Raw genomic sequence first — 17,856 nt, forward strand, 5'->3', positions numbered from 1 at the left:
GCCATGTTTTGGCCAGGCTGGTCTCGAACTCCTGGCCTGAAATGATCCCCCTGCCTTGGCCTCCCAAAGTGCTAGGATTACAGGCGTGAGCCACTGCGCCTGGCCCCACTTAGATTTTTTGTGGCCTAATAAAGCAGGTGAGCCCTGATTTTAGGCTCTGAATACATAAAACTTAGAATTCAATTTCAGGGGCTCATTCTCGTCACCCCATAGAAAATATTCTTTGCTTATAAAAGAACTTACTGCTACTAGAGCAGGACCAAGTGAAGGTGGTGTGCAGGCTAAAAAGAGAGAGTCAGTGTGTGAACAGAACCCTCATCTCCCTCCAGGTCCAGCCCAGGAAAATGGGGAACCTGTGGGCTCAGAAGTTGCAGATGATCCTATAGGTGGCCTGGACCGCTACCTGGGTTTCTGATCGAGAGGGACAGGCAGTGCACCAAGAGAGAGGCTTTTCCTCCCACAAGGAAGAGACACAGCTGGAGGTGGAAACAGGCAATTAAGACTGATTGTCTGACTCAGCAATCAAATTAGGCTGTGACAGCTATTGATCGTTAAGAGGAGGCAGGTTGCCGGTGGGAGTTGAGAACAGGCAATCAGTGCAGATTGACGTTTGAGAGGATCTGGGAGCAGATTCTGTGTCCAAGGGCTCTGGGGAGCCACCTCCCAAAAGGGAACACTTTGCTGAGATCCACCAACACTCTCCTGGTAGGCTGGAAGGAAGCTCTCAACGTTTGTGCTGATTGTGTTTCTTGGAGACAAATTAATGGCAAATGAAGCCAAAGTAATAATAATTGGCAGCATTTTTTTTTTAAGCAGTAAGTTGTTCTAAGCAAAAAATCCTTTCTTTGCTTATAAGGGTGGAGAGGATGCGCCCCTCAAACTAAATTCTAAGTTTTGTATGTCCAGAACCTAAAATCAGGACTCGCTTTATTAGGCCACAAAAAATTGAAGTAGGACCCCAAGCAGGCAATAGAAAGGAGGATGTTACATTATACTCATCAAGAGCGTGGATTCTGAGCAAACTGCCAGAATTCACATCCCAGCTCAGCTGCTTGCTGTGAACTGTGTGCGTGAGCTCAGGCAAGCTACATGCCTCTGTGTCCTTAGTTTCTCCAAAAAATGGAAGCAATACTCATACAGCCTAGAGCTGTGGATTTAATGAGTTAATAGATGTGAGCACTTAGTAGTGTTGCACACATAATGATATTTGAAGGCTAGTTCTTATTATTATTGGCCCCAGTAAGCAGACTCAGGGACAATCCGCTGCCCCACATTCAGGCAGCATCCTTACCTTCTACCACTGCACTCTGTGTCACAGTTGGGAGCCTGGGAAGACAGCGGTCCAGCCCTCTACCTGAGCCTAACTTTCAACTTGATCTTACCCCAGCACTGAATACAACTGAGACAGGATTGCTCTCATCACCTAAGGCTAGAATCCGGGGGAAATTTCCTTTCTCAGTGAGTGCCCTGACCATTCCATCCATCATGAGGTGCTAGCTGCAGGAGGAAATCAGTATTTTAATGAAAGGCAAAACAAGTCTAGTAGAAAAACCAGTCTGAACAAAAAGAAGGAATGACAAAGCTAGCTTAGCTTCTTACCATGGTGCTTCAGGAGTTACTGAGTCCCCCATCTCCCTGAAGTTTCTGTCCCTGTGTTTACACAGGGTGGGGTCTCTCTCCTTCACTTTTTGTTGTTGTTGTTTGTTGCTGTTTTGAGCAGAGTCTCACTCTATCATCGAGGCTGGAGTGCAGTGGCGCGATCTCAGCTCACTACAACCTCCGCCTCCCAGGTTCAAATGATTCTTCTGCCTCAGCCTCCTGAGTAGCTAGGACTCCAGGCCTACATCACCACACCTGGCTAATTTTTATACTTTTAGTAGAGATGGGGTTTCATCACGTTGGCCAGATTGGTCTCCAACTCCTGACCTCAAGTGATCCACCCACCTTGGCCTCCCAAAGTACTGGGATTACAGGTGTGGGCCACCACACCTGGCCTCTTCCTTCACTTCTTTTCTCTCCCTCTACCTCTCACTTCTTTCTTTTTCCTCCTTCACTTTCCCTCTATCCTTTCTCCCTCAGCTTCCCCTCTCTCTTTTTAAAACCTGCTTTATGACAGTTTTTACATGTGTTTTACCCTTGGTTGTCTGTGGATCCATAGCTCTCAGTACAAATACAAGATTTTTTTTTTTTGGCCTTTCAGTTAGGACAGCTGGGATCTATTTTACTAGCTCTATTCCCTGAATAATGGTCAGCAATAATAGCAAACACATGTTACAGTTAACGTACATCACTGTGACCAGATGCAGTGGCTCACACCTGTAGTCTCAGTGGGTGGATCACCTGAGGTCAGGAGTTTGAGACCAGCCTGGCCAACGTGGCAAAACCCCGTCTCTGCTAAAAATACAAAAATTAGCTGGGTGTAGTGGCATGCACCTGTAATCCCAGCTACTCAGGAAGCTGAGGCAGGAGATTCACTTGAACCTGGGAGGCCGAGATTGCGCCATTGCACTCCAGCCTGGGCAACAGAGCAAGACTCTGTCTAAAAAAAAAAAAGTACATCATTGCATCACTCACCCTTCTAAGTTCTTTATGTGTAATAATAACTCCATTGTCAGGACATCCCACAAGGGGGTCTTTTATTATCATTATCATCACCTATAGTAAACTAGATTACTATTCACCCAATACTTTGGGTTCCCTTCTTCAGCATTCTTGCTGGTAGGAGGTTTAAACCATCCCCACCCTGTCAAACAGAGGAGTGACCCCATGACTTTGACCAATAAAGGTCATAAAGGGTCATGTGAAACTTCCAAACAAGAAGCACTAAAAATCAGTGAGTGCTTGGCCGTGTTCTCCTTTCCTGTGCCATGATGACTGGCAGTGTCCCAGCTAGTGGCTGCTCTGTCTGAGGATGAAGAATGCTTGGAATGGGCTGGATGCGGTGGCTCACACCTGTAATCTCAGCACTTTGGAAGGCTGAGGCAGGCAGATCATGTGAGGTCAGTAGTTCAAGACCAGCCTGGTCAACATGGTGAAACCCCGTCTCTACTAAAAATACAAAAATTAGCCAGGCACCATGGCAGGTGCCTGTAATCCCAGCTACTTGAGAGGCTGAAGCAGGAGAATTGCTTGAACCTGGGAGACGGAGGTTACAGTGAGCAGAGACCATGCCATTGCACTCCAGCCTGGGCAACAAGAGCGAAACTCCATTTCAAAAAAAAAGAAAGCTTGGTATGGAGCCATGACCAACTCATGAAGGACAGAAAGTATGAACAAGAGATAAATGTTTGTTGTTATCTGTCTTTGAGATTTCTGGAATTGTCTGTTACCACAGCATAACCTAACCTATCCTGACCGATAAATTCTCATTTTCAGGTAAGGAAACTGAAATACATTTAGAACGTGTCTTGCAGTCTGGTTCCAAAGTCTGAGCTCCTAAATACTACTCTATTTTACTTCTATGAGCCTCAATTTCTGGTTTATGAAGCGAGGTGATCTGTACCCTAGTTGAGAGTGACAAATGCTGTTTCTTTCAGTCTTGTCTATTTGATTCTCACTCATTCCATTTCCTGCTTTCTTTCCAGCTTTAAACATTGCCGGCATGTTTCTTTTACCACTAATGGCTGTAAAGGGAACTAGATGGGAACATCTGTTTAGGACCAGAGATTCCTACTACCGTTGTTTCCAGCTCAGGACACCCTGAGGAAAGAATTCCTCAACCTCCACTTCTCCCCGCCAGGTCTCCTAACTTTGCTATTCTTGGAAGGATGATAATAATTGCTTTCATTTGCTAAGTAGCTGCTATGCCTCAACACCTACACAAACATTATTTCTAATTCTTAAAAGCCACACTATAAAGTACGTATTATTCTCGTTTTTTTTGATGAGGAAACTGAGGCCCAGTAACACTAAATAACATGTCTAAGGGCCGGGCGTGGTGGCTCATGCCTGTAATCCCAGCACTTTGGGAGGCCAAGGCGGGCGGATCACCTGAGGTCAGAAGTTCCACACCAGCCTGACCGATGTGGTGAAACCCTGTCTCTACCAAAAATACAAAAATTAGCCAGGTGGTTATGGGTGCCGGTAATCCCAGCTACTTGGGGGGCTGAGGCAAGAGAATTGCTTGAACCCATGAGGCGGAGGTTGCAGTGTGCTGAGATCATGCCATTTCACTCCAGCCTGGGCCACAAGAGCAAAACTCTGTCTCAAAAATAAAAAATAAATAAATAATAAAATAACATATCTAAGGTCATACACTTAGCACATTTAGACTCCTGGTTCCCTTTCAGAGCCACCTGACATGTAAGTTCTTTCCACCAGGCTGCTTGTTGTAGAAACCATCACTCCAGCTGATCTTCTGGTACATTCCCTTTTGTTATTTGTGATCTCAGAGGTATCTGAGTCTTTTAGTATGTTCTATGCTAAATAATATTTAAAATGCCCCAGGGGACACAAAGAAGAGGCTTCTGAAGAAGGAAGCAGAGGGACGGTTAGCTGAATCTAGGCAAATTCCTAAGAAAGTCTAAATGTAACAACAACAACAACAAAAAAACAGAGGCTTGCGAAATAAAGTGAAATAGACTAAGCAGTTTGAGGTAGGTATTTAAATGAGGCCGAGCACAGTGCTGAGGAGTCTGAATCGAAGTTTTCTGAGCTCTCAACCAGACATTAATGAAGCAAACCTCCAAGGGACACATCCCAATTAGACCTATTTTCCAGATGATCAGACTAGGACCCCAAAGTCCGATTCTTGTCCCTAGTACTCATCTTGGAACAAAATTATCCCTGTTGAGAAGCTATGCACCAAATACTACTTGTACAAATAACTGCCTGGTTTTTTACAACAGGCCTGTGTCTTAGGACTTCTTGGCTGCCACTGTAGGATAATGAGCTCATTGATCATTGCTGTGTTTCAATAAATATTTTTTTCCTGATAATAAGCCAATTTATAATCTAAAGCCAGACATTGTCAGGCCTGGAATCTTTTATAAAAAAATGTATCATCATAATTGTTGTTATTTGGTATTGCCATCTGGGTCTCATTTCACAAAATAAAAGGCTTTCTTGTGCTTCTGGAAGCCACTTTTTCCGGAATAGTGTGTCCTCAAGACACCCCCTCACAGCATGGCCTTACGAATAGCGCGTTGTTCATGCAAACTCCTCCAAACACTTTCTCCTTCGTGATCCCATTTTTAACAAAACCCCCAAATGATAATACCCCCTTATTCAGGCAGCTGCCATTTATAGAGTGCCTACAATATGCCGGGCCTAATGCCAGATGCTGTGGAGAATGCAAAGCTGTACAAGACACAGCCTGGCCCACAACACTCAGTCTGAAAGGCATTAAACAGAAATTCGTACAATTGCGCGATGTTAAAATTTGGAAGCCATGTTAGGATATTTTGCTTTCTTGAAGGAAATCAAAGTTCTACCACTCCATCAAGGCTCATTTTACCCCACCATCAAGGAACAGGATGTTGAGAGAAATCAATCAAATTTAGTATTTCTTGGCCATGGCTCAAGCCTGTAATCCCAGCACCTTGGGAGGCCGAGGCGGGTGGATTACCTGAGGTCAGAAGTTCGAGGCCAACCTGACCAACATGGTGAAACCCCACCTCTACTAAAAATACAAAAAAATTAGCCAGGTATGGTGGCAGGCACCTGTAATCCCAGCTACTTGGGAGGCTGAAGCAGGAGAATTGCTTGAACTCAGGAGGCAGAGGTTGCAGTGAGCCACGATTGCACCACTGTACCCCAGCCTGGGCGACAGAGTGAGACTCCATCTCAATCAATCAATCACTTGATCAGATTTAGTATTTCTTGGACCACTCTGCCAGGATGTGGTACTTTGGGTGTGAGAAAAAAAAAGAAGCTAAAGTTCTATGGCCCTCTGGAAGCTCTCTTCGGCCCCTCTCAGATACCTCTTTTGCTGTTACCGCCTCACAGTCTTCTCTTTCTTCCTAGACTAGGAAGAAAGCATGGAGCTACCTCCCCCCTGGGAACGACCTTCTGTTTCCTTGAGTGGAAACAAAGTGAAGCCTAGGGAGAGGCCACCAGGTCGACATAGGCTGGCAAAATACTCTCTTGCAATTTCATAGGAGGTGACACTGGGGTATGAGATGGTAAGAAAAATACCCAAAACATTAGTTCAGGAGAGTACAACCTGTCCTTTATTTTTGTATTTATTTAGAGACAGGGTCTCCCTCTGTCATTCAGGCTGAAGTGAGGTGGTGAGATCATAACTCACTGAATCTTTGTCCTCCTGGGCTCAAGTGATCCTCCCACCTCAACCTTCCAAAGTCCTGGGATTACAGACATAAACCATCACACCAGGCCTCTTTTTTATTCATTTTTAAAGACAGGACCTCGTTCTGTCGCCCAGGCTAGTGTACAGCAGCACAGTCAGCTCACTGCAGCCTCAAACTCCAGAGTAGCTGGGATTAAAGACTCAAGCCACAGCACCTCGCCCTCAAGCTGTCCTTTCATGACCTATGGAACCATTCATTGTTTAAAAGGCTCATCCAAGAATTATGTAACATGCAATGAGACGGTATCATCTATGACTTTGCTATTTACTATTAATTAAGGTTGAGAATCATCAGTGACGTTGCATGTTAATTTGTGGATTTTTGACTAGCAGAGAAGCAAATGATTTCTGAAAGTAGAAAATCCCAAAGGTTGTAGTGTATTGCCCTGTAGGATATGAACGATGTATCTAGCCCAGTGACCTTACTCTGATGTTCCTTTTTAAAACTGCCTTCAAATAGCCCATTCCTCAAATACGTCTGTCAACTTGCTGGGCCATGATGTCCAACTATTTGGGCAAGTATTATTCTGGATGTTTCCATGAAGGTGTTCTTAGATGAGATGAACATTTAAATCGGTGAACTTTGAGCAAAGCAGATTACTCTCCATAATGTGGGTGGGCCTCATCCAGTCAGTTGAAGGTCTGAATCAAACAAAAGACTGACTTCTCCCGAGCAAGAGGGTATTCTGTCAGTAGATGGTCTTCAGACTTAACCTGCAACATTGGCTCTTCCCTGGGTCTCCAGCCTGGCAACTTATCCTGCAGATTTTGGATTTGCCAACTTCCATAATTGTATGGACCAATTTCTTAAAATAAATCTCTCTCTCTCTTTCTCTATTTACATCCTAGTGGTTCTGTCTGTCTAGAAAACCCTGACTAGTACACTATCTTACTGGTTCCTTCACTAATCAATGAGTTAAATAACATCTTTAATACATGTTTATTCTGTAGTTTTATACAAGTCATATTTTTATTTCACTTTTGAAATTTATAATTTAACAGAGGGTAGAGGCTGATCCAGTGATAACAGAGGATTCCTTTGCCCTGGTCTTGTCCTCTGACAGTTATCTTCCCTGGGAATCTCAAGGAGGGGAGGCTGAGGCACAAAAGGATGCTGGTGCATGCAATCTTAGATCTTAGCCAAATACTACCTCCTGTCATCTCACTGAGAGCACAAGTCACATATTGTAAGAAGCAGAAATTTGAAATAAAATTATACACAACAAAATAAATAGAGTAGTATTGGGCTATCATCCAAAATACAGAATCAATATCCATGCATTAGGCTGGGAGTGGTGGATCACGCCTGTAATCCCAGCACTTTGGGACACCGAGATGGGCGGATCACTTGAGGTCAGCAGTTGGAGACCAGCCTGACCCCATGGTGAAACCCTGTCTCTACAAAAATACAAAACTTTGCCAGGCATGGTGGCGCATGCCTGTGATCCCAGCTACTTGGGAGGCTGAGGCAGGAGAATGACCTGAACTTGGGAAGTGGAAACTTGGGAAGTGGATGTTGCAGTGAGCCAAGATCGCACCACTGCACTCCAGCTTGGGCAACAGAGTGAGACTCTGTCTCGATAAATACATAAACAAATATCCATATGTTCATACTGATAGAAATAAATGATTGAAAAATAAATGGGAGAAGGTTCAAATCTGTGCAGAAGTCCCAATAATTTATGTAGATACTCCACCCTTAAGGAAGTGGAGTATAACTCCCAACTCAGCATGGACTGTACATAGTAACTTTCTGCCAACAAGTAGAGTATAAAAACAGGGACGATAAAGAGGAACTTGATGGTAGACAAACCTGACAAGCACTAACTCAGCCAGACAATCAAGGTTAACATCAACAGTGACAGTATGTACCCTTGATATGATATAATGAAAATGGCATTTTTAACTCTGGTTTTCCTCTCAAAAACACATAGCCCCAGTTTACTCATGAAAAAAACATTAGGCAAATCCCAGCGGAGGTACATTCTACAAATACCTGACCAATACTCATCAAGATATTCAAGGTCATCAAAAATAAGGAAAGTCCTCTCTAGAGGAACTCAGGGAGACACTCTGACTAAATGTAATACAGTATCCTGGATGAGATCCTAGAACAGAAAAAAAAGGACATTAGGAAAAAACAGAGGAAATTTGAATGAAGAATGGATTTTTGCCAACAATAATGTATTACTATGGGTTTATTCATTGTGACAAATACACCATGCTAATGGCAGACGTTAATAAAAGGGCACATGGGTATATACTAGATGAGGGGTATATGGGAACTCTCTGTGCTATCTTCACATTTTTTAAAAAAGCAGTCAAATGAACCTGAAGAGGAAATATATTCTCTTTGCCTGGAAAAATATCTCCTTTGCACCTTCTTGAAACACTCTTTAGCAGTGCCAGGTACAGAACCCACCCAGAGCAAAGCTGAATAAATGTAACCTCAACACAGTTTCCAAAATACAGCTCTCAGTGCTCTCCCAGTTTCTGAGGTTCTTGGCCTACTCAAAACGAGGGGTGGTGTGCAAAGATGTAGCTGAGCTTGCCTGTGCTTACAGAGCAGAGTAAAGCCTAAGGAGGTATATGTGGGGTCCGTCCTCACTTAGAATATACCTGAGGGAGACTGTGAGAGGAGATCTGCCGAGGAGACTGAGCCAAGCTTCTTCCCAGAAGCTCCTGTTTGAATAAAATGTTAAATAGCATACACAGGGCCCAGAGTTAGTGGGGTGTAGCTTGCTGGGCAGAACTGGATTGCTCCCTGGCTTGCCTCCCTGATCCATGGATGAGGCAGTGGAAGGATGTCCCTCCTAAGCAGTCCTTTTTTATTAAAAAGAAAGAAAGAAAAAACTTTTATTTTAGGTTTGAGGGTACATATGAAGGTTTGTTACATAGGTGAACTCATGTCATAGAGGTTTGTCATACAGATTATTGCATCACCCAGGTATTAGGCCCAGTACCCCATAGTTATCTTTTCTGCTCCTCTCCCTTCTCCCACCATCCACCCTCAAGTAGACCCCAGTGTCTGTTGTTCCCTTCTTTGTGTTCACAAGTTCTCATCATTTAACTTCCACTTATAAGTGAGAACATGAAACATTGGTTTTCTGTTCCTGTGTTAGTTTGCTGAGGATAATAGCCTCTAGCTCATCCATGTTCCTGCAAAAGATAGGATCTCATTCTGTTTTATGGCTGCATAGTAGTCCATTATATGTATCACATTTTCTTTATTCAGTCTGTCATTGATGGGCATTTGGTTGATTCCATACCTTTGCTATTGTGAATAGTGCTGCAGTGAAAATTCATGTGTATGTGTCTTTATGGTAGAATGATTTATATTTCTCTGGGTATATACCTGATATATGCCTGGGAGGTAGAGGTTGCAGTGAGCCAAGATCATGCCACTGCACTCCAGCCTGGGCAACAGAGCAAGACACTGTATATAAATAAATATCCATACATTCATACTGATAGAAATTCCAAGTAATGGAATTATCTATTGTTTGGAATTATCCATTCTTTGGAATTTCTATCAGTATGAATGTGGATATTTATTTATTTATTTATAATGGGATTGCTGGATTGAACACTAGTTCTGCTTTTAGCTCTTTGAGAAATTGCCATACTGCTTTCCACAATGGCTGAACTAATTTACACTCCCACCAACAGTGTATAAGTGTTCCCTTTTCTCTGCAACCTCTCCGCATCTGTTGTTTTTTGACTTTTTAGTAATAGCCATTCTGACAGGAGTGAGATCGTATCTCATGGTGGTTTTGATTTGCATTTCTCTAATGATCAATGATATTGAGCTTTTTTTCATATGCTTGTTTGCCACATGTATGTCTTCTTTTGAAAAGTGTTTGTTCATGTCCTTTGCCCACTTTTTAATGGGTTTGTTTTTCTCTTGTAAGTTTAAGTTCCTTTTAGATGTGGATATTAGACCTTTGTCAAATGCATAGTTTGCAAATATTTTCTCCCATTCTGTATGTTGTCTGTTTACTGTGTTAATAGTTTCTTTTGCTGTACAGAAGCTCTTTCATTTAACTAGATCCTATTTGTCAATTTTTGCTTTTTGGCCTGTGCGGTGGCTCACACCCGTAATTCTAGCACTTTCGGAGGCCAAGGTGGGTGGATCACTTGAGGCCAGGAGTTTGAGACCACTCTGGTCAACATGGTGAAACCCCGTCTCTACTAAAAATACAAAAATTAGCCAAGCATGGTGGTGCACGCCTGTAGTCCCAGCTACTCAGGAGGCTGAAGCATGAGAATCGCTTCAACCTGGGAGGCAAATGTTGCAGGGAGCTGAGATCTCACCGCTGCACTTCAGCCTGGGTGACAGAGCAAGACTCTGTCTCGAAAAAACAAACAAAAAATGCTTTTGTTCCAATTGCTTTTGGTGTCGTCTTCATGAAATCTTTGCCCATGCCTATGTCCAGGATGGTATTGCCTAGATTGTCACCCAGGTTTTTTATAGTTTTGGGTTTTACATTTTAGTTCATCTTGAGTTGATTTTTGTGTATGGTGTAAGGAAGGGATCCAGCTACAATCTTCTGCATATGGCTAGCCAGTTATTGGGGCACCATTTATTGAATAGGGAGTCTTTCTCCATTGCTTGTTTTGTCAGCTTTGTTGAAGTTCAGATGGTTGTAGCTGTGTGGTCTTATTTCTGGGCTCTCTATTCCGTTTGATTGGTCTATGTGACTGTTTTTGTACCAGTACCATGCTGTTTTGGTTACTGTAGCCCTGTAGTATAGTTTGAAGTTCGGTAATGTGATACCACTAGCTTTGTTCTTTTTGCTTAATATTGCCTTGGCTATTTGGGCTCTTTTTTGGTTCCATATGAATTTTAAAATAGTTTTTTCTAATTCAGTGAAGAATGTCATTTGTAATTTCATAGGAATATCATTTATTATGTAAATTGCTTTGGGCAGTATGGCCATTTTAATGATATTGATTCTTCCTATCCATGAGCATAGACTATTTTTCCATTTATTTGTGTCATCTCCGATTTCTTTGAGCAGTGCTTTATAATTCTTATCGTAGAGATCTTTCACCTTCCTGGTTAACCGTATTCCTAGGCATTTTATTCTTTTTGTGGCAATTGTGAATGGGATTGCCTTTCTGCTTTGGCTCACAGCTTGGCTGCTGTTGGTGTATCCGAATGCCAGTAATTTTTTTGTACATTGAGTTTGTATACTGAAACTTGCTGAAGTTGTTTATCAGCTGAAGGAGCTGATAAACAGCTCTCTTTTGGGCTGAGACTATGGGTTTTTTGAGGTATAGAATCATGTTGTCTGCAAACAGGGGTCGTTTGACTTCCTCTCTTCCTATTTGAATGCCCTTTATTTCTTTCTCTTGCTTGATTGCTCTTGCTAGAACTTCCAATACCACGTTGAATAGGAGTGGTGAGAGAGGGCTTGTGCTGGCTTCAAGAGGAATGCTTCCAGCTTTTGCCAATATGATGTTGGGTTGGTGATGGCTGTGGGTTTGTCATAGATGGCTCTTATTATTTTGAGGTATGTTCCTTCAATACCTCATATATTAAGAGTTTTTAACATGAAAAGGTGTATAAATTTATTGAAAGCCTTTTCTGCATCTATTGAGATAGTCATGTGACTTTTGTCTTTGGTTCTCTTTGTTTAACATGAAAAGGTGTTTAATTTTATTGAAAGCCTTTTCTGCATCTATAGAGATAGTCATGTGGTTTTTGTCTTTGGTTCTGTTTGTGTGATAAATCACATTTATTGATTTGTATATGTTGAAGCAACCTTGCATCCTGGGATAAAGCCTACTTGATTGTGGTGGATTAGTTTTTTGATGTGCCGCTGGATTCAATTTGCAAGTATTTTGTTGAGGATTTTTGCATGAATGTTTATTAAGAATATCGGCCTGAAATTTTTTGTTGTTGTTGTGTCTCTGCCAGATTTTGGTATTAGGATGATGCTGGCCTTATAGAATGAGTTGGGGAGGAGTTTCTCCTCCTCAATTTTTGGAATAGTTTCAGTAGGAATGGTACCAGCTCTTCTTTGTACATCTGATAGAATTCAGCTGTTAATCCACCAGGTCCTGGGCTTTTTTTGGTTGGTAGGCTATTTATTACTGATTCAATTGTTGATCTTGTTATTGTTCTGTTCAGGGAATCAATTTCCTGGTTCAGTCTTGGGAGGTGTAGGTGTCCAGGAATTTATCTGTCTTTTGTAGGTTTTCTACTTTGTGGGCATAGAGGTGTTTGTAGTAGTTTCTGATGGTTGTTTTTATTTATGTGTAGTCAGTGGTAACATTCCCTTTATTTCTAAGTGTATTGATTCTCTTTTCTTTATTAGTCTAGCTGGCAGCCTATCTATCTTATTATTTTTTTCAAAAAACAAACTCCTGGATTTGTTTTTATTCTGAACGGTTTTTGTGTGTGTGTGTGTCTCAACTTCCTTCAGTTTAGCTCTGATTTTGGTTATTTCTTTTCTTCTGCTAACTTTGGGGTTGATTTGCTCTTGCTTCTCTAATTCTTTCTGTTAGGTAATGTTAGGTTGTTAATTTGAGTTCTTTCTAACTTTTTGACGTGGGCTTTTAGTGCTATGACTTTCCGTCTTAACACTGCCTTAGTTGTGTCCCAGAGATTCTAGTATGTTGTATCTTTGTTCCCATTAGTTTCAAAGAACTTCTTTATTTCTGCCTTAATTTAATTAATTACCCAAAAGTCATTCAGGAGCATGTTGTTTAATTTCCATGTAATTGCATGATTTTGAGTTATTTTCTTAGTCTTGACTTCTAATTTTACTGTGCTGTAGTCTAAGAGTGTGTTTGGTACGATTTCATTTCTTTTATATTTGCTGAGGATAGTTTTATGTCCAATTATGTGGTTGATTTTAGAGTATGTGCCATGTGGCATTAAGAAGAATGTATATTCTGTTGTTTTGGGGTGAAGAGTTCTGTAGAGGTCTATCAGATACAGCTGGTTCAATGTTGAGTTCAGGTCCTGAATGTCTTTGTTAATTTTCTGACTTGATTATCTGTCTAAAGTTGTCAGTAGAGTGTTGAATTCTCCCATTATTATTGTGTGGAAGTCTATATCTTTGTACGTCTCTAAGAACTTGCTTTATGAATCTGGGTATTCCTGAGTGCATATATATTTAGGATAGATAGGTCTTCTTGCTGAAATGAATCTTTTACCATTATGTAATACTCTTCTTTGTCTTTTTTGATCTTTGTTGGCTTAAAGTCTGTTTTGTCTGAAACCAGGATTGCAACCCCTGCCTTTTTCTGTTTTCTATTTGCTTGGTATATTTTCCTCCATCCCTTTATTTTGAGCCTGTAGGTGTCACTACATGTGAGACAGGTCTCTTGAAAACAGCGTACTATTGGGTCTTGCTTTTTTTATCCAGCTTGCCATTCTGTACCTTTTAAGTGGGACATTTAGCCTGTTTAAATTCAAGGCAAGTGTTGATATGTGTGGCTCTGGTTCTGTCGTTGTATTGTTAGCTGGTTATTAGGCTGGCTTGTTTGTGTGGTTACTTTCTAGTCATTGGTCTGTGTGTTTTGTTTTGTTTTGTTTTTTTGAGACAGAGTTTCGCTCTTGTTGCTCAGGCTGGAGTGCAATGGCGCGATCTCGACTCACTGCAACTTCTGCCTCCCAGGTTCAAGTGATTCTCCTGCCTCAGCCTCCTGAGTAGTGGCAACTACAGGCATGCGCCACCACACCTGGATAATTTTGTATTTTTGGTAGAGACAGAGTTTCTCCCTTTTGGTTGGGCTGGTCTCAAACTCCCGACCTCAGGTGATTCACCTGCCTTGGCCTCCCAAAGTGCTAGAATTACAGGGGTGGGCCACTGCGCCTGGCCTTGGTCTGTATGTTTAAGTGTGATTTTGTATTAGTTGGTAGTGGCCTTTCTTTTCTATATTTAGTGCTCCTTTCAAGATCTCTTGTGAGGCAGGCCTGGTGAGGAACTCCCTCAACATTTGCTTATCTAAAAAGTATCTTATTTCTCTTTCCCTTAGGAAGTTGAGTTTGGCTGGATATGAAATTCTTGGTTGAAGGTTTTGTTTTTGTTTTGTTTTGTTTAGACAGAGTTTTGCTTTTGTTGCCCAGGCTGGTGTGCAATGGGCACGATCTCGGCTCACTGCAACCTCCGCCTCCTGGGTTTAAGTGATTCTTCTGCTTCAGTCTCCTGAGTAGCTGGGATTATAGGCATGTACCACCAGGCCCAACTAATTTCTGTATTTTTAGTAGAGACGGGGTTTCACCATGTTGGCCAGGTTAGTCTCAAACTCCTGACCTCCAGTGATTCATCCACATCGGCCTCCCAAAGTGCTGGGATTACAGGTGTAAGCCAGCATGTCCAGCCCAAGATTTTTTTGTTTAAGAAGTTGAATATAGGCCCCACTCTCTACTGGCTTGCAGGGTTTCAGTTGAGAGGTTCACTGTTAGCCTGATGGGGTTCCCTTTATAGATGGCCTTTTTTCTCTAGCTGCCTTTAATATTCTTTTTTTCATTTTGACCTTGAAAAAATCTGGCAATTATATGTCTTGGGGATGGTTTTTTTGGGTGGAATCTTGCAGGAGTTCTCTGAATTTCCTGAATTTGACTGTTGGCCTCTCTAGCAATGTTAGGGAAGTTTTCTTGGCCAATAACCTGAAATATGTTTTCCAAGTTGTTTGCTTTCTCCCCCTCCCCTGTGAATCATGTCAGTGATTAATAGATTTGACCTCTTTGCATAACCTCATACTTCTAGGAGGTTTTGTTCATTCCTTTTTATTCTTTTTCATTGTTGTTGTCCGATTGTCTTATTTCAGAGAGCCAGTCTTCAAGTTCTGAGACCCTGCTGTTGATTTATTCTGCTGTTAATAGTTGTGATTGCATTGTAAAATTCTTGTATTTTGTTATTCAACTCTGTCCAGTCTGTCAGGCTCTTTTTTATACCAGCAATTTTGTCCTTCAGCTCCTGTATTGTTTTATTGTGGTTCTCAGTTTCCTTGAATTGGGTTTTCGCATCCTCCTGAATCTCAGTGACTTTTTTCCTATCCATATTCTGAATTTTATTTGTTATTCTTGCCAGTTCAACCTGGTTAAGAACTCTTGTTGGAGAACTGTTGCAGTTGTTTGAAGGATATGTGACACTCTGGCCATTCGAGTTACTAGAGTACTTGCATTGGTTCTTTCTCATCTCGTCGTGTGGATTTTCCTTTAAATGCAGTGTAGATTGAGTACAGTCAATAGACTTCTTTTCTGGATGTTTTCACTGGGCCATGGCTTTGTGCAGGGTCTTTACTTGAAGCTGGTTTTTTGTCTCTGGTTTCAGAGGAGGGTATGTTAGTGAGGTGCCTTTTGTGTTGAAGCTTGGGAGTATAATCCAGCAGGTGGCACTTAAGACTTATTGGTCAGTTGGTAGACTCTTGCTAAGTTGTATGGCCTCTAAGTTTCCTCACAGTTGCAGCTATGTTCCCTCTCAATGCTCTGAAAGTGGCTCTGAAACGATGGGTTCTTCTCCCCCTTGAGTGCTAGCTGTAGACTGTGGCTTGACACTGCTGGACTGCCTACTGCAACTCTGGGAGTATCTCCTTCCCCAACTTGGAGGTAGCAGAGGAAGTGATCTTAGTAATGGTTGTGGTCAAGGGTCTTTTGCTTGTCTACTGGGGGCTCCAACCCAGAGTGATGCAGGTCAGCAATTGCTCAGTGCAATCACCCCAGGATGGAGAGTCTATGCTGTGGGACAGGGGTTCCTGTCTAGTGATGAGCAGATGGGTGGGGAAGAGGTCCCCGTGGGAGACAGAGTGACCTCCTCTCCTCGGGCTGACTGCAGCTTGTTGGAGGTGTGGATAAGGCACTTAGAGGTCTTTGCTCCTATGTTGGTCTGAGGGTAGTAAGGGCAGTTCCATTGCACAGGTGGTGGCAGAGAGCTTTCAGTTGCCCCTAAGGGCTCTGTCCAGGGAGTTGCAGAGCTTCCACTGACTCGATAGCTCTGGTGGCAAGGTGGCTAGAGACCCAGACCCAGGCCTGGAGGACCTTCTCAGTAAGGAATTATGGGAACAGACACCCATATAAGAGTTTGGCAACTTTTCCGTAGGGCTGCTGCAGTATGCTGAGGGCCTGCTCCAGTCCCTAGTCACTTTGGATTTTCTAGAACCTGAAGGTATCAACAGTGAAAGCTATAAAACAGCAAAGACAGCAGCCTTTCTCTCCTTCTGGGAACTCTGTCCCAGAGAGGTACGAACCTGTTGCTGGTCTGAACATACCTGTAGGAGGTGGCTGGTGACCCCATCTGGGAGGTCCCATCCAGTGAGGAGAAACAGGATCAGGGACCCACTTAAAAAAATATTTGAGCCACGTTTATGTAGAGCAGTTGTGCTATGCTGGGGACCACTTCCGCCCCAGGTCGGCTTGGATTCTCCAAAGCCCAAAGGCTAGAATGGCTAAGTTGCCCAACAGCAAAGATGGTGGCCGGGTCCCTCTCTGGGAGCTCTATCCCAAGGAGGTTTCAAATCTCTGTCAGCCGAAGAACACTCGCGAGAGTGACTGGAGACCCTGGTTGGGAGGTCCTGCCCAGTGAGGAGGAATGGGAACAGGAACCTGCTTTAAAAAGCAGTCTGGCCACATTTTTGTAGAGCAGCTGTGCTGTGCTGGGGGACTACTTCCATCCCCGGTCAGCCTGGACTCACCAAAGCCAGGGCTGGAACAGCTAAGTGGCCCAAGCAGCAAAGATGGTGACCTGCCCCTTCCCCTGTGAGTTCTGTCCCAGGGAAGTTGCAGCACTGCTATTGGTGGCTGGCTGGAACTCCAAGTCAGTGGGTCTTAGCCTGTGAGGTGTCATGGAAGTGGAACCTGCAGACTGTCTCTTCTCGGCCCCCTGGATTCAGCCCCTTTCCTAGGGGGGTCTAACCTCCCACTTTGCTGAAATTGCAGCTACTTTTGTCAGGAAGCCCAGAAAGCCCAGAAAGCCCAGGTCTCTAAGGCTCCTGGGTCTCTGCATGTACCTGAGCAACTGCTCCTCCAAGACTCCATGTAGCTCTGTGTGTCAGACTGAAGGCTCAGGCGGAGTGGGTTCATGAGGGGATCTCCTGACCCAAGGATTGCAAAGATCTTACAGGATGGGTTCCCAGGGTCACACACACACTCACCACTTCTCTGGGCAGGGGTAGGCTCCCCTGGCTCTGCAGCACTCCTGGGTGAGCTGCTGTCCTGCCCTGCTTTTCTCTGTTCTCCATGGGTCGAGTTGTTTCCTTGATTAGTCCCAGTACATGTACCTGGATGTTTCAGTGAAGGTGCTGTGTTTATTCACCCCTTTGGTTCCTCTCTGTGAGAGTTACGCACACTACCTGCTTCTACTCAACCATCTTGGCCACCCTCCTGCCCCCAGCAGTCCCGTTTCCTTTTATTTATTTATTTTTTTAAGATGGAGTCTCACTCTGTCGCCCAGGCTGGAGTGCAAAGGTGCAGTCTGGGCTCCCTGCAACCTCTGCCTCCCAGATTCAAGCGATTCTCGTGCCTCAGCCTCCCAAGTAGCTGGGATTACACGCATGGGCCACCACACTGGTCTAATTTTTTGTATTTAGTAGAG

The sequence above is a fragment of the Chlorocebus sabaeus genome, chromosome 12 (assembly GCF_047675955.1).
Source record: "Chlorocebus sabaeus isolate Y175 chromosome 12, mChlSab1.0.hap1, whole genome shotgun sequence".
Classification (NCBI taxonomy): domain Eukaryota; kingdom Metazoa; phylum Chordata; class Mammalia; order Primates; family Cercopithecidae; genus Chlorocebus; species Chlorocebus sabaeus.